At 49.5% G+C, this 22,101-nt stretch overlaps 1 protein-coding gene and 1 long non-coding RNA gene across 5 annotated transcripts in view; one reads left to right on the forward strand and one right to left on the reverse strand.

Annotated features, from left to right (window-relative positions):
- The window catches only part of LOC126533004 (potassium channel subfamily K member 1-like), a 358,646-nt gene that overhangs the window by 278,460 nt on the left and 58,085 nt on the right, over positions 1–22,101 (forward strand). The gene's annotated exons all lie outside the window — the stretch shown is intronic.
- LOC129385272 (uncharacterized) lies at positions 6,797–8,418 on the reverse strand. Its single transcript, XR_008612844.1, has 2 exons — positions 8,062–8,418; positions 6,797–7,359 (listed from the first exon to the last, which is right to left on the reverse strand). It is a non-coding gene; the product is annotated as an uncharacterized lncRNA (long non-coding RNA).

Here is a 22,101-nt window from a genome sequence, read left to right on the forward strand (position 1 = left end):
CTATTTAACTCCAGTCCATTCCAGTTCGCTCACAGCGGCAGACGTGGAGCGGAAGTGTAGCGTGGTGACACGTGATCCTTTGCATCTCGCGACCACGGGAGAACGCCAGAGTAGACCCGTATCGAGACCGAGCCGCCTTATACGTGGCAGCGCTTGGCGTGCTTGCATGTCGCCGCAATCCATAACTTCGAGTGTCTCATGAGTGAGAGTTTGCCGTGAGTGTGAAAGTGCTATGAGTGTGAATGCCTATGCATTCGAGCGCACCAGTGACCGCCACCGACTGTGAGTCAGTAATGTAGCTGAATAAAATGCAGTGGGATGTTTTATTTCACGCTTTAAGAGCGGACTCAATTTCAGTTTCAGTTTGGTTTAGTTAGGTAAATCAGTGTCACGCATTGACGCGCAAATGCCCAAAAGGAGTTCAGAGCAGAAAGCTATAGCAGGACCTCCTTTCAAAAAAAGTATCGTGTCAAATACTGATAAATACAAATGCTGAGTAGAAAGCATACACATTGAAAGCGTGATTTGTAACACTAACGAGCATTTCTGAATTAGTTAGGGAATTATGCAAATACTGAAATATCATCAAGCGCTCTTGAATGAACGAACCCAAGCACACAAAAAAAATTAAGGGATTAAAAAAACGCGATAAAGACGTACTTCTATCGTCTGGTGCTATCTAAAGCTCCCTCGAAAGATGTAGCGAACGGAGTGACCCGTTTCTGCGAGCAGCAGCCACATCACATTTAAGCCCTCGACTGAAGCATGTATAGTAAGTATGTCGCATACTGGAAGAACTGTGGAAAGTGCTGGATCAATACGTGATTTGTCTGTGGACTTTAGAGCACACGCTGTAGTTGTAATGTGTGAATTAGTTATTTCGCACTAGGCGCGGCAAATCAAGCACTGCGCTATATACGGAAGTTGTGAAACGCGTGGCACAGCTTCCGCAGCGTTGCCCGACTAAGTATAGGCAACGGAATGTGTACGCATACGCTACACGCCAACTATGGTTTTGAAGTGGCGTAGTCGTCCGGTTGCGTGCTTAAGCGTGTCGTTTCCTGCTCTCCCTACTCTATCCTCTCGCCTATCATTTCCCAGTGTCCTTTGCTCCCCTGCCCTCCCCCCCTTTTTAACCTCCGCCGCTGGCCCGGGTCAGGTGTCAGCTGAATAAGCTAGACGGTCAACAGCCGCTTCCTTCTTTCCCTATGTTTACTTTTGAAAAATAAACACTCAGTCACTCACGAAATGGGGCACAACTTCGCGCACTATATATATAGTGTGGCTCGAACTCGTGCCTCCATGTGCAAGCCCGTCGCACTAACTACATTAATTCGCGGTTGCCAATTTGCGCTGTGTTCCGTGTGCCATCCGGAGTGTGATGGTGTCTAAGCATTATTTTAGAGGTCAAATAAGGCATTGTTGAGTGAGCATTATTGAGTGACGAGGAAGACGCTGTGCGCATATCGAAGAAGTAGTGCTTCCCTCAGCAGAAGGCGCCGGTGTCTGTTGTGAGAGAGCACGCGCTGCTGTCGCATGCAGTATGTAGTCGTAAATGGTTTTGACAGCCGGAGGCACATCTCGCACTCTGCCACCTCTCTAGCGACACAGTCGTGGCACCTCGCTTCCGGGGTCTTGCACATCTCGGAGCTCCGATGCTGCCGTGCCGTGTAGAAATCGGGATCTCGTTTTCTGCAGGGAGTGCTTTCCCATCTATACGCTCTGTTTCTTTTGCTCCGGGTCGGTTTGGTTTGTTTCTACCAAGGAATGGGGTTTGATAAATAAATAACGTGCATGCTCATGCACCGCTGCAAGAGGTCGTCGAATACTAGCACCGTCAGGCAGACGTCCTGTCATTCAGTGCGCCTAAGAAATGTGGAACCTTAACAGAGTGTAGCGTAACAAAATCCAAGGAGTGCACACACATAATGCAGAGGTTGCGGGTTTGGCTTCCCACCGGCAGCAAGTTATCTCTTCTTCCACTGTAATTTCCCTATTCATCATAAATTCTTAATTTCAATAAAGCTCGCGGTTCACTTCCCCTGTGCTTTCCCCGGCTTTATTTTATCATTGGCTTAATATCCTTGGTTACGAAAATTCGAGTCTCTCGGTTCCCGTATTCTCACTCAATATGCACGAGTCGGAGTCCTTGAACGTGCAACTTCAAAACGTTAACTCCGCCTTCGTATCAGAGAATAGTTCGGCGCCGCCGGGAATCGAACCGGGGACATCGCGCTCAGCAACAGAGCGCCATTTAAGTCGGTGAGCCGCGGGCTGTGTCGCGGGCGCCATGTATACGACTGACGGAGCGCGAAAGTCCGCTTCCATCGTGCTGACGTAAACACTTGGTGTGAATGCGTCGCCACCCGTCCGTGTTTACCTGTGCGCGTAACAACATTACCGCACGGCATGAACGTGGGTGCTTCTTCGAGAGCGACGGTATTATACGTATAGCGATACTGTCCCACTTGGGAAGTCTCGCTTCCATGGGCAGAACTGAGAGCACAAAGTGACCAGCCATGCGCACATACGTTCCGAGTATGCAGTGCTGACATTGGCTTAGCTACTGTTCACATTGTTTGACGACGAGTAGGATGATATTAGAGGAATAAGGAAAGAGGCAACAACGACAAGTCTGAGACCTATATAGTCCAGCCGCTCCCACTACATAATAACTGAGTAAACAAATATCTCAAACCAGCAAATAAATTCGTTTGGCCGCGCGATAACATACGCAAATATTCAATCATTCTTATAACACACATTACTGAACTAATAAATAATTTTGAATTGCAAAGCGCGCCTTCCTTTGAAAAAGGCCGTGGCCTCCCAGTCCTTTCGGATCATATTGTTTGAGGCGTTACAGTAATTACTCAAATGGGTGTCCGCGAGAACTTTTTGATTGAGCCACTGCATCATCGAAGTCGCACACCCTTACACGAAGAGGCAGCAGAAAAGGAAAAACGTCCGCATTTCATTGCACATGTGAACTTCGCTATTCGTACCCACTCGTTTTCCTGCGTTCGCTATGCAGCGCTCTCTCGCTCCAGCTACATTAAGTGCACGGAGCACAGACTGGAAAATACGAAAGGGTTAGCTCTCGTTCCTCCCGGAACCGTTTCGCGACTCGCCAGGAAGCAGCCGAAATGATGGCAATCGCGACTTGGCCTGGAACCGACTCGCTTCTGCGCCGCCCCTCGCGTGCGTCGCCGCAGTGCACGTGTGTTCGCCGGCGCCGGAAGCCGGCCGGTCGCTGTTCGCGCGGTGTTCGGTGCTCTCCTGCGCCTCGCCAACACCGCGCAGTGCGGCGAACGCTGTTCTGCGGGGCTCGTGTCAGCCAGGCGGTAACCACCGCCTCTGCTACGTGTGCCACAGAGCTTACTGCAAAAATTACCCTGGCACGATGGTGTCTACGGGAGCTGCAAGTATACAGTGCCTCAAACCCAGTATGGGACTTATGGTGGTACTAATAGCACATGGATTCAGAGGTCGGCAAACTCGCTCATGAATTCACTCACTCCGACTCATTCGCGCTGCATTATGTCGGTAAGCAAAGACCAACTAGCCCAACAACAAGTCCGTCTACATGCTTTGTGTGACTTTGCAAATTGGCCGTTTTCAACAAAATACCTTGTTCAATACCTTGTTCTTAAGTGAACCATTTCGCAATGATTATGTATGTGCGCGGACACTCATCACCTTGTGTTGAGAAAAGTATGATTGCTTGGAAGTTTAGAAAGATAAACCGTATTAAATAGCACCACAGAGAACGTGTCGAGCCAATAGCACGCCGACTAAACAAATCCATCTGCTACACACCGTTCCCATGGTAACTGAACGATCACAGCCTCACAGTTCGCTCTGATAATTTTTGTACGAAACTCTTATGATGTGCAGATGTCCCGCAGAAATTGAGGGCTCGCCCCTTGCGCTCTACAAAACCTGCCGTGACGCTTTCATTCAGTCGATGTCGAGTGGAGGGCGATCGTTGGCGGACAGTGGAGGAGCCCCGTCTTTTGGATTTTTGGATGGCTGAAGCGAATCCATATCTTCCGCTGCACTGCATGCAATTGTTGAAACAGTTGTGTACGCGGACTATTTTGTTGCGTTTGTGGTGATGTTGTTTTGTAACCGTCCGCGATGGTCTAATTTCCTGCGAATCACGGAAGCCCTCCGTACCCACGCGTGTGCGGAGATCTGCTCGATTGCTCTTGTCTTCGCCTCGGTTGTGCTAGTAGTACAGTACCGTTCGGGTTTGCTTTGCTCGCTTGTGTTGCCTCTGGAAGTCAGCGCTGAATGCCAGGTTAGCCGGAAGCGATGTCGATGACGCACACCGTGGCATCTTCGAACCGGACACTGCGTGCTGTGCAGTTCCCAGATATTTTGACAGTATTTGCTTTCTCTTTTTGTAATGCTGGGCTTCCTCCTCCCTAATTCGGTAGACCTTAGCAATATTTTTTTTAAGGGGGCAGGGGCGTTACGTGCCAAAATCACTATGTCATTACGAGGCACGCCGCACTGGGAGACTCCGGATTGATTTGGTGTTGCGCTGCTGATGTCGCGGGTGCGGCAGCCGCATTTCGATGGGCGCGAAATGCAAAAGCGAGCGTACGCTCATAGATTTAGGTGTGCGTTAATGCATAACCCAGGTGGTCAAAATCAATCCGGAGTTGCCCGCTAAAGGTGTGCCTCGTAATCACACAGCCACATAGCTATTGCGGTGGGTAATTAAGTATCTTGCACAATAGATTTTGTAGGCACTACCCTCCCCCACCCACCCGTGAGTCTCTTGTGTCCACTGGAGTCCTTATGCTTTAGCTGGTCTATGAACGTGAAACTATTCCCTTAAAACCGGCATCGAAGACGACGATGGCAGTAACAACGCTGGTAACGACATTTCGGGACTTTTTCTCCAGCCACAATGCGTTAGAAACGCTAGAAACAAGAAAAAGAAAAAAATACTTCATGTTAACGATGAAGCCGCTGCCGATGCTTTACCCTAGCAGCTGAGTAGAAAGCAGTTAAGCACAGCGACAAGCGGGGCTAGATTGGTGCTAGTTTCGCTTTCGTACTTCGTGTCGTTCCTTTCTTTAGTTTTCCACGTAATAAGCAACGCAAGACGGCCTTGAGTATGTGGTTGGTCACTGCAACAATAGCTGCGTATCCTCTCAGATTCGAGTCTGCATCGTATGATGGCTCCACCGACGCGACTGCTCACGCCTACGTCGCCGGTAACTCGGTGTTCCGTTAAAAGGAATGCGATTACGGGAAAGCTAAGGACTCTGTATTGCTGTTGTCTCTCGCTCCTTGGTGCTCATCAGCGCTTTCTATAGGCTAAAGGTTAGCCTGAACTTTTCCCTGGGTGCCTGATCGGGTTAAGCCGGGGGTTATTCTGTAAATTTCCACGTAGTGGACATGTTCATTTCGTCTGCTGCTTAAATTCTGATTGGCCATGGGCTCGGGTACGCGTAAGAAGGAGACAGGCGTCCCCAGCCAATCAGCACTGCAACAGCAGACGAAATAGACATGTCCACTAGGTGGACAACTTACAGAATACCCCCGTGAATTCACGCAACTGCTCGGATGGCTGGCCGCAGGAGAGCGGGACGTGGCTCAGCTGCAACTGACCGCGCCGCCGAAGTTCGCCATGCGGATAAAGCGATGTGATTCTGCGGCACCGTGCCACGTGATGCTGCTGCGCGGACGGAACCAGTGATTCGTCCTGTCGTGTGAAACGAGCTTAGTCGTGATCTTCCGACGCAAGGAATAATTTAAAAAAAACAATTCAAATGAAAGGGCGTGGCTCTAAGGTTTTTCATGATGTCTGGCGAACGGCCGCGCAAACAGTAATAGAAAGTTCAAGAAATCGGGCCACTATATGCATTGCACAGCGACCATAATTCCGAATCGATCTCGGTTGTTAGAGCACATATTTTTCTTCATTTGCTTCGCATTGTTCGCGATGCTCAATTTTGTGTAAATGGCATTTCTAAGCAGTGATGTACCGCCTTTGCGTTTGCTAACGCCGCGCAAACGCCAATGCGGGAGCCTGCGGCTTCGTCAAGCTGTCCATGTGGCAGCTTTTTTTGCGTGCCCCTCGCGTCGTGTACTGATGTACTGATGCATATAAACATCATTTTCATCATCATTGTCATATAGCCACAATAGCGGGTTCTGCTGCGATGGTCGAATTACTCCACGGTTATCGTCTCTGGCGGTCAGAGCGTCGGTGCTTTTCCATCGCTGCTTGTGCTTGGTGCCGCGAACACCACCTTACATTCCAACGTTTGCTGCCGAATCACTTTTCACGCTGTAGTAGCAGCATAGAGTAATATAGTAAACGTAAAGAGTGGACACTCCCGTAGGCGCCTGCTGCCGACTTTGGCTCTCGGCGGACATAGCGCAATCGGCGCACCAGCCTCCAAGATGGTCGCTGCACGCCGCTGAATCTCGGAGGTCATGATTTCATTTTCGTTTCTTTTATTTCATTTTTTTTTGTGGGACCAATAGCGTTTCATAAATCGAGTGATTTCATGTAGGCGCTTGTGCCGCTGTTTATAGGTTGCGATGAACGCAGAAAGGTGTTTGACTTTGTGTTAGTTTTATTTAAATCCATATTCGTGATATTTCAAGCTGTAACTTGGCGCAACAATCAGGCCAGATGTTAGTAAGGAAGTAGAACTTCATCGTTCGTGATATTGTACTTCTAATAACTTGCACCAAAAGATTATCGTACATAAATGTGTCATGCTCCTTCAAGATCAATCAGCTTGCTGGACAGCCAAGAACACGAAAATAGCAGAAAACAATTTATTGCAGCAAGACTGAGAAAAGTGGCAGACACATTAAAACGGCAAAATACTGCGAAATGTAAGTAATAGAGAATAGTCGGAAATTAATGACGTGATGACAATAACTTCACACAAGCATAACACACACAAGACGTGTTGCAACTATCCAAAGAATGAAAAAAGACAGACACGCCAGCAATTTACTCAATATGGTATTGTTTTAAAAGAAATAAATATGACGCTTTTTCTTGTACTTCTGCGAAGGAAGGTGAATTAAGGTAGCAAAATTATGTGAATGGTTGCGTGCCAAAATAAAATGGCTACAAAAATAATTAGGAACGCACCAATATCCTCATCTCGAATGTGCAATCCAGTGCTTTCCTAATTAAACAACGGCAAGATATTGGCATCTCAGTCAATTAAGTACTTCGACTGTGTTGGGGGCCTTCATCTGCATGCAGTCTTCGAAGTCCTGCAATCGTCTTCGGATACTTGGAAATTGTCCCTTGAATATGCATGGTGTCTTTTGGCTGTAGAGTGTATTTTGAGGAAGGAATAGCGGAGATTCCTGCAATACGTAGAATGACAGCCAGAATGTAAGCAATACTGGAGCCATCAAAGCTTTTGAATGGAGATGCTACGTTCCTACGTGTAATGCATATTTTTCTGATCTAAGGTAAAGGAAGCACTGTTATAAATGCTAAGAAACAAACTTTCTACGGTAAGGGCTCCATACCCAATTAAAACATGGAAACACGTAACTGCAGCCCGACGCAAAGTAGATAAGAACGCTCGAGTGCACACAGCTTTCTATAGAGGTTGAGAGAGAGCGCATTATTGTCATACTGCAAATATTGCACGTGCATCGCTTTAGAAATATCTACATTTCTTTTGCAAAACCGGTGCGCCATACTTCTTCAGAAGCCGTTGCACATAACATAAAGCTCTCTGCACCGAACAGCATGTGTTCATAGGCCACATTTCTTAACGAACCATTCTATATTATCTTTTAACTTCGTCATTGTTTCAGACGTGCCTCGCAGTTCGGACGCTGCTGCGTCACTGTTATCGCTGGCATCGCCACTCATTGCTGCGCATGATAAAAAAAAAGGAATGCAAAATTATCTTCAACATTGCAAATGAGCAGCAGCTGTTTAATGGCTTCATGGCGCCATGACTCGTTCCGTTACTCGTTCATGCGGCTGACGGTGACATAACGAAATACGAATAAGTATTTGACAACGTGTAAAAGAACTTGCTGCGGCCTTACCATGAAACGGCGACGAAGCACTAGTGTGGGACGCTAACAGAAGAACCCAGCAACGATCCTCGGGCGCATTTAACAGTACAACTACCGTAGTACAACGACGCCGCGAGCCCGGCGACGGGGCCCGGCTGGGCCGCAGAACACCTATAGATGCTGGGCTTCGCACGTGTTCGATCGTGCCGCCTGCCAAGCCACGACCGCTGCCACGTGTTTCTTGTGCCCTGCCACCTAGTGGAATCGGCGAATCTCCATAGCTCGGCCGCGAAACGGCTCGAGTGTCCACCCTTGTCATTTCCTATGTTACCTATGGTAGCAGTATACACAAAGGTGACGCCAAGATGTGTCCGGTGTGACGAATCGGCGGCCGAAGTACGGGTTTTTCCACTCGTGAGCGGGATTCGTTCATCGTTAGAAACTCCTGGAAACTGCCAGCGTCATGACGGAGATAAGCGAGCGCACGGTCAACACCGTTTTACGGACGTGTCCAAGTCATTGCGCGCTGCTCATTCGCGCCTTGTGTTTTGCCTTATCTCTGCGGCACGATACTCGATCGGTTCTGATATTGACAAGGGCACGTACGGCCGTTGTACGACAGCGATCCGCTATCGGGAAACAGGGGAGCAAAGTTTGTTTCTGCCACGATGTTGCGCCTCGTCATTTTATGCGCGGTCCCCGGCTGGACTTCGGTGCCTCGCCACAGAAGTTCATCCAAGTTCGAGCAGTTGGCGCATTCACGAGACGATTGCGCAAACGTTGCAGGCAATTGGGAGTTCAGCTTGTCCGTATGCATATTACCCTTCACGCGGTAGCGGGTTACCAGAGTACTGGGTCAGACTGAAAAATTGGGCGGGTACCATGCTCTGTGGGATATTCGGAGAGCATAAAGCTTATCGACGGCTTCCATCACATTCTCAATACCGAGACGCTGTTTGCCTCGTTGCACGTAGTGTTAGGATTGGGGGCTCAATCCCATCGCTCGTAACCCGTTGTCAAGATTGGAATCCGGCATGAATTAGAAGGTAGCTGGCCCATGCCGTCGTCCAACTTATCCACGCTGAGGACGTTGATGAAGGCAAGGACTGCTTCTCATCGAGAACGAGGAATATGGGTTTATTTACAGTGTCTACATCAGTCTAGCATGACTGCGAGAGAGAGTACCTCAGTCTAACATGACTGCTTGAGAGAGAGTGTCCTGAGCAGCCGCACAACAGCGGTTTATAAACACTCGGTCCCCCCTCGATCCCAAGGTGACGGAAACGTTCGTCCAGTCATCGTAAACAAGCCGCCTCTCTGCGAGACTGCTTACACACACACACTTCCGCACAGGTTCACGGTCCTGAGCCGACGTCAGACGGACTTCGTAGAACTCGGGGCTTGTGTCAGGAAAGGTGCCTTTTATTCCCCGAGCTGAGCCCCGCAGCGCGGCCGGGCGCCCATTGTCCTGAGTCTCGGACGGCGCGTGGGAAGGAGCCTCGAACTACGTTCCCGCGAGCACTCCCCCGCTCGCGGCAGACCAGGGCGGCGGTGGCAGGCTCAGTAACAATAGTTGGTCCGCTGATCGCATTCAGTCACAACGGCGACGAGGCTAGAGCGTAACGGTGGCGTTCCAAGAAAGTTGACGCCGCTGTCGCAACTGGCTGGCAAAACTTGCACCTCAGCTGGGCCGCTCTTAACAGTAGGCTTGCAAGTACTGAGTGTATTCATGGTTGAGTACGAAACGTAACGATTGACGTTTATCGCGTGTACACGCCTTGCAAACACATGATCAGCTACACCTCCTGGTATAGACTTGTGTAAATGGCATTTAGGGTGGCACTGAACTAAATGAACGCTATTTGTTGCGAACGAACCAGCACCACTGTCTATGAACGTGAGGAAAAGGGGTTAGCCGAGGGGCCCGATTTTTATTAATCGTATCATAAGAAGCCAACAAACAAAAACACCAAGGACAACATAGGGGAAATTACTTGTGCTTACTAATTGAAGTTATTTTTTCATCCGTTTTCATTGCCATTAATTTATCATTTGTTGAATTCAATTAGTAAGTGTAATTCCCCCTATGCTGTCCTTGGTGTCCTTGTTGGCTTCTTATGACACCACTGTGTATGTACGTCCAAACTCCTGTACGCTTACGTCACAGATGTTGGTGCTTTGTTTTTTCGCCGTGCTTCAGGTGATTACATAAGAACCCGCCCCCTTTCCTTGTGCCACGTCTACTCGGCGAGAGACAGCGACGCCTTAGCTGTAGAAAGAATCGAAGGCTTCACGTGCTATCCAGTGACTGTAGCGCGAAAGCATTATCAGGGTCGACCGAACCTGCGTCGGCCCATCTTTGGTTGCACTGCCTTCAGCGGCGCCCCTCGTTACAAACCAGATGGGCGAGGACGCATATCATGCACTGGTGTTAGGATCGCTCCACAGAGTCATCGCCTTAGATCACCCAGTTCTGATCTCCGGAGCCGGTTCATTTCACTAGGCGAGAAACGCGACACGCCAAAGCTCGCCCTGGCAGGCAAAAAAAAAATAATAATAAAACTTCGCTTTAATGGGGGAGGTGAGCACCGCGTACGTATTTGTGCTACCATCAGGATTTCGCCAACACTCCATGGCAGCCTTTCCGCACTTGGGCGTGTTTTTGGACGCCTCGTTATACCAAGTCGCTTTTCTGGGCTTTATTTGGGTTTATTTTCTTCTTTTCTTCACCCGCCACGGCAGCTTAGTGGCGTTGCGCTCTTAAGCTCGAGGTCGCGCGCGCTCGATCCCGGCCGCGGTGGCCGCATTTCTACTGGGGAAAACGCAAAAAACCTCGCATTCTTACATTTATGTGTGCGTTAAGGAATCTCATGTGCTCAAAATTAATTGCAAGTCCCCCACTGCGGCGTGCCTCATAATTATATGACGTATTTAGCCCGCAACACCCCCGAATTGTTTCTTTCGTTTTCCTTTTCGTTCCTTCATTATTTTTTGTTTCTGTTGTTTTAATTCAGACGTCATCCGGCCTATTTACAACAAGCCCTTGCAATGCAAGCTTCCTAGAATGACGCTTTTTGGAGAGCGAGGATCATTATGATCATGATAAAATTGGCATAAGTCCTATTAGATTGAATTCGCAAGCGTCCAGTGCACAGCAGAAAATGCAGCTCCTATTGGGACCCCCGCGGCCTAATTGGGCGCACTGTAATATCTGAACGCGAGCTTGGTTCCGTATTAACTATATAGGCTCCATCGGAACACGGCCACCGCGACCGGTAAACAAACGCGCGCCCTTGCTCAGCTGCGCTGTCGTCTTTCACGAGTGAATTAGTTCCTAATGGGACGTAACTAAATTTAGAAACACGATTTCGCCACATATGGTAAAAGCACTCTCAAATAAGTTATTTAATCCTGGACACACTATTGTGCGTCGACGTGCCCCTTACATCTTCTTCATCCATGTATTGTTATAGCGGGAGAGATATATCGACATTATCAAGAGGTCGTATAATTCGGCGTTGCCCGGCCTTTCGTCGATAAGCGGATGACATAAAAGACGGGAAAAAAATAATAAAGAAAAATAATCTTCCTGCCGCGGTATATCGCTCCTCGTGATTCCTCCTCTCGGCTCTTCCACCAACCTCTTACACTCCCTGCAGCACTTCCTCGAGCGTCGAAATCGCACGGACGGAGCAGGCCTTGTCGCCGCTCCAGATATAGCGTCGGCCCAAGGTCGTCGCGAGGCGCGAGAAGCGCACGTGACGGTCGTGAATCTGTGTGCACGCGCTGTCACTGTGCGTGTGACCGCCGCGCATGGAACGACTCCCGTGCACGCCGCACCCGTAAGCCACACGACACAGAATATTACTGCGTTTGTATTTATACGATCTCCCGTTGCCGAAGGTCGGCAGAATATCCACTCATACTCACTCGCCTATATTTTTGTAGTACTCACTCATACGCGATCATACTCTTCAGCACTCGCTCACGTTCCAACTCATGCTTACCATAGCAGATCACGGTCATGCGCGCACAAACGAGGACAGAGTGTGGAGTAGACAACAAAAGCGCTTACTTCCAACAGATCGTGTATTTATGAAATGTCATCATATGAACACTTTCATTCATGACGTCACAAGCCGAAATGCTGACATCAGGTGGCCAGAAACTTAATTTCTTTGAACAACAGAAAAACAGAAGATGCGCTGACACACGACACACCCGCCTTTCTAATGCACTCGGCTTCAATTATCTCCCTAACATCGTTGCTCTTACTTTTGGCTGCTATCTCACACATGTTGAACAAGGGTTTTCACGGCTTTTTCTTATTTATTCCGCACTCGGGACAATGCACAGAAAGATTCTCATCGCGGTAATACCCCACCTTCCTCCTGTGTTCTTAGAAGTATTTCATTCAGACACCTTCCAGTCTGACCGATATAGCTGGAACCACACGATAAGGGAACTTCATATACCACGCCAGACACACACGCGTTACAGAAGGATCACTTTTGTAAAAGGAAGCGCTTGTGTTGTCTGCTCCTCACTCTGTCCTTGTTTGTGCGCGCTTGGCCGTGATCTGCTATGCATAACCAACTCGTCCAAAAGTCGGTGCTCATGCTTGCCATCAGACTCGCGTTTATGTTCGTTTCCGTTCACACTTACCCACTCACACGGGCACTCGCTCGCATACTCACGTCCACGCATACTATACAGACTCGCATGCACGATAGCCGGCACTTACTCCTATTCATATATACTTGCGTCTACAGCTCAAACTTGAATGAGTGTGGAGGGAGTATGAATTACCCAGCGCAGTAGCCTTGATCTTGTGTTGCTGAGGTCGCGGGTTTCATTTCCAGTCACGTTTCGATCCGCGTGGAATGTGAAAACGCTCGTGCAACGTGCTCTTGGTGCACATTAAAGAACCTCGTGTTAATCCGCGGAGCCGCTGTCCTACACGCTGTCCTTCGTAGCCTAGGTGTTGCTTTGGAACGCGAAACAATCACTTGGAGATTCCAACACGACATGCAGCTTTGCCGAGGCCCTTGAAGGCCTGTTGAGCTGGAGTTTTGAACACACTGTGCTGGTGGCGTAAAGCCGAAATAGGCTGGTGTTACAACTGCCACAAGATGTTACCGGGACGGGGTTTCGGCGACTGCTGGGATCTCGAACCAGGTTGACCATCGCAGAGGGTTCGGCAGGGAAGACGAGGTGATGTAAAAATAACAGATGTTTAATACATCATTGCGCGTGAACAGTGCGCTACAAGACAAAAAAAAAAAAACTGACACGTTCGGCGTGCGTGCTCCTTCACGCAAGGGCAGAGATGATGTGTCCATGTGGCATCTCGTTCGCCTTCTTATACCCTACACCATCCGGGCAACCTCATTCTCTCTTGCTTTGTCAGTACACTGTCAGGGCCTTGTCAGCACACTGGCCAGCTCACGCAGATCAATACGGAGAGAAACCACTCCCTCGCGTAGAGGGGGTGAACGTAGGTCACGTCAGATCAACTCACACAGAGAGAAACCGCTCCCTGGCGTAGAGGTGCTGGACGTAAGTCACGTCGTGTCAGCTCACACAGAGAAATTCGGAGAGAGAGAGATAAAACTTTATTGTGTATTTGATGTAGCCGAAGGGTGCTGGGGTTGGGAGACTAACCCCCAGTCCCCCCTTTCTCGGGCGGCGGCCAGTCCTTGCCTTATGGCGGCGTCTTAGGTCATCCGGACGGCCCAGAGCTGCTATTTTGGGTCCAAACTGAGCAGCAACGTCTCCCACTGCTCGGCCGTAGTTAGGATGCGTGTAGTGTTAGTGCGGGGGGTGTTGGTGGGTGAGGCTTTGGGACATGCCCAGATAATGTGATCGAGGTCAGCGCGGGCCTCGCACGCTTTGCAGAGTGGGGAACATGCATCGGGGTAAATGTGGTGGTATAGCACGGGGTTTGGGAAAGTTCGCGTCTGAAGTAGTCGCCAAGTAGTGGATTGAGATTTATTCCCTGTTTTTTGTGCTGAGGGGTAGCGTAACCGCTCTTTGCGGTAGTGGAGCAGGATTTCTCTGAGCGTGACCATTCGGTCCCGCGCGTGACCGCGATGCAGAACAGAGGGCTCGTCAGGATCGGAAGACGCAAGAGAAGGATGATGCGCCCGGTGGGCGAGAGCGGCATCCTGCGCGGCTTCATTTCCAGCCAGACCCGAGTGACCAGGGTCGCAAGTGAGCTGGCGTTGCCTTGAGGGGGTGTGCCGGAGAGTATCTTCTGTGCTTGGAGTGCTGTCAGTCCTCTTGTGTAGTTACTATTGGCCGTCTTGGAATCGCCGATCATGCATTGTGCATTGGTAGAGGCGTCGGCCAAAGCGATGGCCGTGTTTCTTGTCCTTCTTCGGGTTGAGTGGCGAGTATTGATGCGGTCGCGGCTGGAATTCGGAGAGAAACCACTCCTTGGCGTAGAGGTGGTGAACGGAGGACATAGGAGAGTAGGATTTGCACTTGTGAATAATCCCGTCGCACATACCCGACCGACAAGTCTTTTCGTGTTGACGAGCGTGAAGATTAGGCACGTCGTGTCTGAGGTGTTTGGAGGCAAACCGTTTTACTCGTGACCGCACAAAGTCAACCGTCACACTTGTCGGCTAGTGAAAGGCGCAACTCTCGTAATTCATTTGCGCTGTGACATGGCTGTGCAAACGGTCTCGCTTTGCTTTGTTTATGCGTTCATGCTTAATTTATTACTGTTATTTGGGTGTTCAGTAATGGAACAAGGCACCTGCGTTCGCCGAGACTAGTCTGTGCCTCATATCGAAGCTGTGCTCCAGTCTTTGCTTAATCATACAAAAGGGAGAGCGAAAAAAAATATTCGAATCAGTAAAACCGCCGGAGGTGGTGTTATCTTTTGTATTTTATTTCCTTTAGTTAGTTAACAAGTTCAGACTCAACCTGAGCGGGTGCCGTCAAAATCCATCGCGTCATGGCTGCAGATCGCGCCGCGTGAAGGCGGCGTCGCCAGCCGTCTTCATTAAACCAAGCCTCGTACTCGTATTACTCACAGGGGTGCATCAAGAGTGCGTGCCTCTCTTCTTTTCTTGTTTCTTGATCAATAATTGTGTGTGTAATCGATTGTTAAAGTGTGGCGATTGCTTGCAGATGTTCAGATATCAATTAGTTTCTATTTATTTACACTCCGCACTAACTTGATTGCGGTACAGGGTCAACGAGTGGCCCGGCCTTAACTTGTACTGCTGCTGTGCGGCGGCCCGTCTTTCCGCGAGATCTCTCCTTGCCGTTCCTCATCTCGCGCCAGTGCATCGTCTCGTCTGGAAAGAGCTCCGGAAAGGGATCATTCGTCCGGAGATTCCTGGGTGGCGGCGCCGTAAAACGCTCCCCTCGCCATCCCTTGTTCTGATATCGCAGCCGTGGGAGCGACGGGTGGTGCGCGATGTGTCCCGCAAAAATTGCCCACATCGCCACCGCCATCTCTGTTTACACTCGTTCGCACGGAATTTCAGTCCGCGGCCCTCTTTTGGGGGTTTTATCGTCGGGGAACTCTCGAGCTGGGAAATGTGGACATGTGCAAGGATGAGGATTGTGTTTTATTTATCGAGCAGTCTTGTCGTTAGAGGTACCTAAGGCCTCTTTATGGTGTTTACCGCCGAGAAGCATTAAGGCTGCCTGCTAAAATACGTAGCCCGGCTAATTAAACGATTTTGTTGTTTTCTCTCTCCTCTCCTCTTGAGTGCCACACTCACTGCGGGTCTTGTGAATTCCCTCGTGGCTGCTATTGTGGGAATCCGTTTTATAAACGTCTTGTGAAGGTGTTGTGGGCTCATAACATCATACTCTTGCGTGAACACGTAAATTAACTATACACGTCTGTAACTGCGAACTATATGCGTGAATTTCGTCTACTCTCTACGCGCCGGTATCGCAAGAAAATCGCTATGAGACACTTCTTAGGTGTGTGAGTGTGTTCTGATGTCTGTCGTAACTGTTATTCCAGATAGTCCTTTCTATACACGCCAATGAGCATGCTGACATTTAAAGAGTGGTGAGCAAGGACACCAGTCCAGTGCCTTTTTGTATTTTTATCATCTATAGCTCTATGTCAAAGCTTGTGGCCGGCACCACTTAAAAGGTCTGTCTCCTAAGGAGGATCATATATCAAACAAACAAAAAGACGCAGTTTCGCCCGAAAGGCGAAGCAACGATTGCTACAGCAAATTAGTGGACAGCTATACGAAGTGAGGATAGTAGATTTACCGACCGTATAAACATGTAAACATTGGCTTACTATTCAAATTTACAAGCATGGTGTCACACGCGCAGCAGCAAACATGAACACATCTCACTCGATGACCGCGGAAACACGCTGTCAAAACGCTGCAGTGAGGAAACACGGCAGCAGCAGCGAGCGAATTGACCTTCGTGCTGCGTCTCGCATCAGTGCGAACTAAGCCGCACGGGAGTAGCCCGGAGTAGAACTCGCCCCCTCCCCCCACGCACACACCTTTCTACACATCCCCGGACCCTTGTGCGCGACGGAACACGACGCGCTTTCGCCCCGCTTTCCTCCCTTGCGTGCGCGAGATTGAGCCGCGATCGCCGGCTCACGCTCGCACCCTTTCACTCGCACACACCGCATACGGCGCGTGGCGACGATTTTGTCGCCCTTGGACTTCATACGGAGCCTCACGGCGACGGCAGAAATGCGCCTGGCGGGGCCATATAATTGTTCTCGCAATAAAAATAACAAAGTATACCGGCTGTTCTATCGTTTATACATATACTATAGCAGTATGGGCAGCAGTGTCAGTGTACACAAAACGTTGGCTCGCATTGGCTGGGCATGAAGCAACGTTGGTGTATATTAACGTTGGCTCGTCAGTATCGTTACTCAGGTGTTACGATACAAGCGGTGTACTCCCCGTTTACATCCCACCCCGTTTACTGCAAAGCGTGAAGAGTTCGTAACTAAAATCAAAGGAAGTACTTTTGCACATACAGTATACACATTTACGCCGTCCAGTACACTATGCACTTTCGTAAAGATGCTTTTCTTTTTGTTATTGAACAAGAAAGATTATGATTGGCATTCTAGAAAACGCTTACGTATACTGTCGCGCGCTATATGAGCTGCAACACGGCGAACGTGTTCAAAAGGGCCCCAAGACTGCACGGCGGCGTTACACATACGAAAAATTGGTGTAATAAATACCAGGAATTGTAACGGTGTTCAGTTATCCCGTTATTCCCATGATCGACGCCACCGTGCAGTGGGAGGGGGGCACCGTGTCGCGGGCGAAATGTGCGCGTCCCTGCAAAGCTGGCGCTCGCGATTAAAACTTCAAAGCAGACACGATTTGGTTCCGGGATCTAGTCGCCACCGGATGTCGTGTAGAGATGCGCTCGCCTCGGATATTTTTAAACAGATTTGAGCGCGTGAAAGGACGTGACGTTCACGCGCTTATTATATATACATGCTGTCGAGTAAACCGCGTGCGGACTTATCTTCAGCGCTTGGAACGTTCGCAAATTCGCCCCGAATTTACGTTATACATATACACATAAGCGCCGATTCGAGGCGCCTGCGTGGTGCTCGTGTCGAAAATTGCCGCGCGACTGGCCGCTCGAGGCACTTTGCGTGTATTCGCGGGCTTTCACGCTCGGAAAAACACTTATGTAGCACGTATTGAATAACAGAAAGCTGTATCGCGAGTTTTTCATGTCGCTCTGCAATTTTCTCATTCACACATTTCATCTAATTATAATATTTGAGAAGTTGAATAATTAATTAAGACTAATTGTCTAATTAGGAGCAAGGAAAAGTAGTTTGAGTATCTCCAAGTGACGGCGAACAACATTACTTTTCTTCTGTCCAACTACGTGGCATTTGCGTAATTTTAAGCTGTGGCCAAAGTTAGCTGGGACACCTCAAATATATATATATATATATATATATATATATATATATATATATATATATATATATATATATATATATATACACGACAAGAAAGGGGTTTAACCGAGGGGCCCGATTTTTATTAGTCATACCAGAAGAAGCCAACAAACACTGACACCAAGGACAACATAGGGGAAATTACTTGTGCTTTAATAAATGAAGTAAAGAAACGATAAATTAATGGAAATTAAAGTGGATGAAAAAACAACTTGCCGCAGGTGGGAACCGAACCCACAACCTTCGCATTTCGCGAAGATTGTGGGTTCGTAACACTCCCAGGGTAACACTCCCAGGGTTCTACAAGGACACATAAATACCCAAGAAAGTGGATGGGAAAACGACGCCGCGGTAGCTCAATTGGTAGAGCATCGCACGCGAAATGCGAAGGTTGTGGGTTTGGTTCCCACCTGCGGAGAGTCGTTTCTTCATCCACTTTAATTTCCATTAATTTATCCTTTTTTTACTTCATTTATTAAAGCACAAGTAATATATATATATATATATTATCATATAATATCATATACATCATAAGAAATATCGGGCCCCTCGGTTAACCCCCCTTTCTTCTCGTTTATATATATATATATATATATATATATATATATATATATATATATATATATATATATATATATATTGTGTGCGTGTGTGTGTGTGTGTGTGTGTGTGTGTGTGTGTGTGTGTGTGTGTGTGTGTGTGTGTGTTGCACGCCACGCGGTGCGAAGAGAGGGCTGTGCGCGGCAGAGGTCGCCCTCTTCGTTGCAGCGACGCCCGCATCCTGAGTGCCGTTTGGAAAGAATCCAGACGCGCCGGATAATCCCTTCGGTCCACACTTCTGCCGTCGGCCATGGGGGTTCAAATAACGACGTTGAGGTCATCCTTCAGATTCGCGGTTAGATAAGGCAGGCTCACGTGGTTTGGCCCCCGCTGAACGACGACGGGAAAACAACCGAGAGCCCTGAGCTCGTCCAGGCTAGCCTCTCGGTATACGTTCGCAAGTGGTATAGATTAGATGCATACGCGTGTTGTTGCCACGGCCCCGGCCGCATATATCCGATGACCGTTTGGTCGCTCGCCGGATAGATGGCGGCTCGTAAAAACTGACAGGCCGGATAAAGGGACAAGCAGATTGCCAGCAGCTGGACCTTTGATACGCGACAGAGGGCGTGACCGCGCAGCTCTTGGTTGGACTATGCTCACGAGCGGCGATGACACCTCGTGGCTCGTCGTTTGTGTCAGTGGCAATAGATGCTGCCTTTTTGGAATTAAACGGAGCCGAACACGACGGGTCGTGGAAGGCTAAATGCATCATACGGGTCGGTGTGCGTAAGGGTTGCGTGTATTTGAGACGTGAACGCGACCGATGCGCGAGCAGCGATTATGTGCAACGAGTGCTTTGGCGCACGATTTTCTGAGCGCCAGATGTGAACTCCATTCCAGTGAGCGAATATGCATGCAGTTGGACCATCGCGACAACGCCGAAGGTACGCGTGGAACAAAACACGCACTATTTCGCTTTAGTCGGAATACCGCGATATAAAGAAGAAATATGGATGAATAATTTGAGTATGTGCATTCGCTTTATTACACGCCGAGGTCAAAGGCACGATCACCATAACGATCTTGCGCGAAAGGCAATTTTATTGAATAAAGTTCGTACGAAAACATTCAGCAACAAACAAACGAAGGAAAAAGGAAAGTACACCGGTTTTGTATCCTAACAGGGCTCGAATAGCCAAGCAAGAAGGGCGCACCCGCCATATCAAGTGGCTCGGATTCTGCTGCGTGCGTTCGGTTAGCGTTCGACCGCGCACTGCAAACCGAAAATGGCACTCTCTTCGCCATCGTCGCATAGTCATCGGCAGCGGTCTTTACACGGAGTCTCGGTGGCGTTTTGCTGCTGAGCACGAGGTCGCGGGTTCGATCTGGACCGCATTATGACGCGTGGGCATAATTCGATTCCAGGCCGTGGCGGCCGCACTTGGGTGCGCGTCCAAGAGCAACAGCAGATGTTCGAGATAACCTGGAGCCCGGTGCACGCTATATAGAGCCCCTATACAATGCGCGGGGACGTGTGTGGGTGGCTGTACTCAGTTTTATATGCAAGCACGATTGCTCCCATGCATCGTATATGGAACACAGATCGCACCGTTCGTGAGGGCGGTGCTCTGAAGACGCGTTCCTTAAAATCGGCGAGCCTGTGAAATCGCGTTTGACCGCATGATAGTTTCCTTGCGCGGGCGTTTGTTTTGGGAAGCATCGTCTTTCCCGTAGCCAAGTGGACACCTTCCTTCCTCCTTTCAGTTATATATATATAATATTAACAGGGCGTTTATTGAGTTTGGAAGGCAGGCGGAAGGACCGTACGACGGGTACAGCAAAGACAGTCGCAGGCCGGCTTCAACAGCTCACGATCTGCGCTCGCACCGCCCGCCTAGATATATACAGTGTCCCACTGCTGCGCGCGTTGCTTCATCCCCACTACAGTAGACCGGCGGCGCAGAGAAGCCATCCTGGCGACTCAAGGCGACGTGAGGACAATGGGGTCATGGTATGGCTTGAGGCGGCTCACGTGGACTACCTGGCGGCCAAGACGACGCTTGTCGGAGGATGGGTTGATCGGATCAATAACATAGGTGACGGTAGATCGGCACTCGATGACGCGGGCCTTGGTACTTGGCGGCAAACTCAGGAGCCAGGCCAGGGGAATGAAACAGCGTGCGGAGCCAGACGAGGGAGCCGACGGCGAAAACTTGTTCAGATTGCGGTCATGGCGATCTTTTTGGATGGCTTGGTTGTCCGAAGTAAAGGAGTGGGACAGCTGCCTATACTCTTGAGCATATTGGGCCATTTCAGAAACTGGGCTGAATTCGGAGGCGTCCTGACGATACGACAAAATGGTGTCGAGTGTGGCGCACGGTTCGTGGCCATATATAAGAAAGAATGGGGAAAAGCCGATTGTCGACTGTGTCGCGGTATTATAGCGTAAGTGACGAAGGGAAGAACGACATCCCAGTTAGAGTGGTCAGAAGTAATGTACATGGATAGCATGTCTCCCAGCGTGCGGCTAAAGCGCTTCGTTAGTCCGTTGGTCTGCTGGTGGTAAACTGTAGATGTGCGGTGGACTGTACGGCATGAACGAAGGAGCTCCTCAATGACATCGAATGAAAGCACACGCCCTCTGTCGCTGAGTAGTTCGCGTGGTGCACCATAATGGAGGACGAAATGACGTAAGATAAAGTTCGTAACGTCACGAGCACCAGCCGAAGGAAGCACAGCCGTTTCCGCATACCGCGTTAGGTGGTCGACAGCGACGATGACCCATCTGTTACCAGCAACAGCGCATGAAAGTGGGCCATAAAGATCGATTACAGTGTCCTGCACTTTACAGTGCAGGACACTGTAAAGGCTGCAGTAGGCCGGGCGAGTGGGGAAATGGTTTCCGTCGTTGACACAATTGGCAAGACCGAATGTATTTGCGGACATATGTGTACTTGCCACGCCAGTAATAACGTTGTCGGAGCTGCTCATACATCAGCGCATCAGCGAGAGCATGTTGAGGATCAGTATGAAAATATGCGCAGACATCCGACCGCATGTGGCTAGGGATGACGAGCAGCCAATTACGGCCATCCGGTTGATAGTTGCGACGATATAATAGTTCGTCCCGTATCGCAAAATGCGTGGCTTGGCGGCAAAGGGCACGTGGGTGTGCAGAAGTTGGCGGGGCGGAAAGAACATCCAGGAGGGAGACGATCCAGGGGTCTTCTCGCTGTTCAGAGGGCATGTCTATCGCGGTAAGAGCAGCCAAGGGAAAGGCACCAGTTGAATGCATTTCTGCGGTCGATTTCACGGGAGATCGGGAGAGCGCATCCGCGTCAGTGTTTTCGCCCCGATCGGTACACCACGTGAATGTCAATTTCTTGCAAGCGAAGAACCCAACGTCCAAGGCGACCAGGAGGATCCTTCAGAGGTGCCAACCAACACAGTGCTTGATGGTCAGTCACCACGCCGAAAGTGCGGCCGTATAAGTATGGACGAAACTTGCCTATTGCCGGACACAATCGCGAGACACTCTTTCAGTTACCGAGTAGTTGTATTCCGCCTCGGTGAGG

Source organism: Dermacentor andersoni, chromosome 7 (assembly GCF_023375885.2).
Source record: "Dermacentor andersoni chromosome 7, qqDerAnde1_hic_scaffold, whole genome shotgun sequence".
Classification (NCBI taxonomy): domain Eukaryota; kingdom Metazoa; phylum Arthropoda; class Arachnida; order Ixodida; family Ixodidae; genus Dermacentor; species Dermacentor andersoni.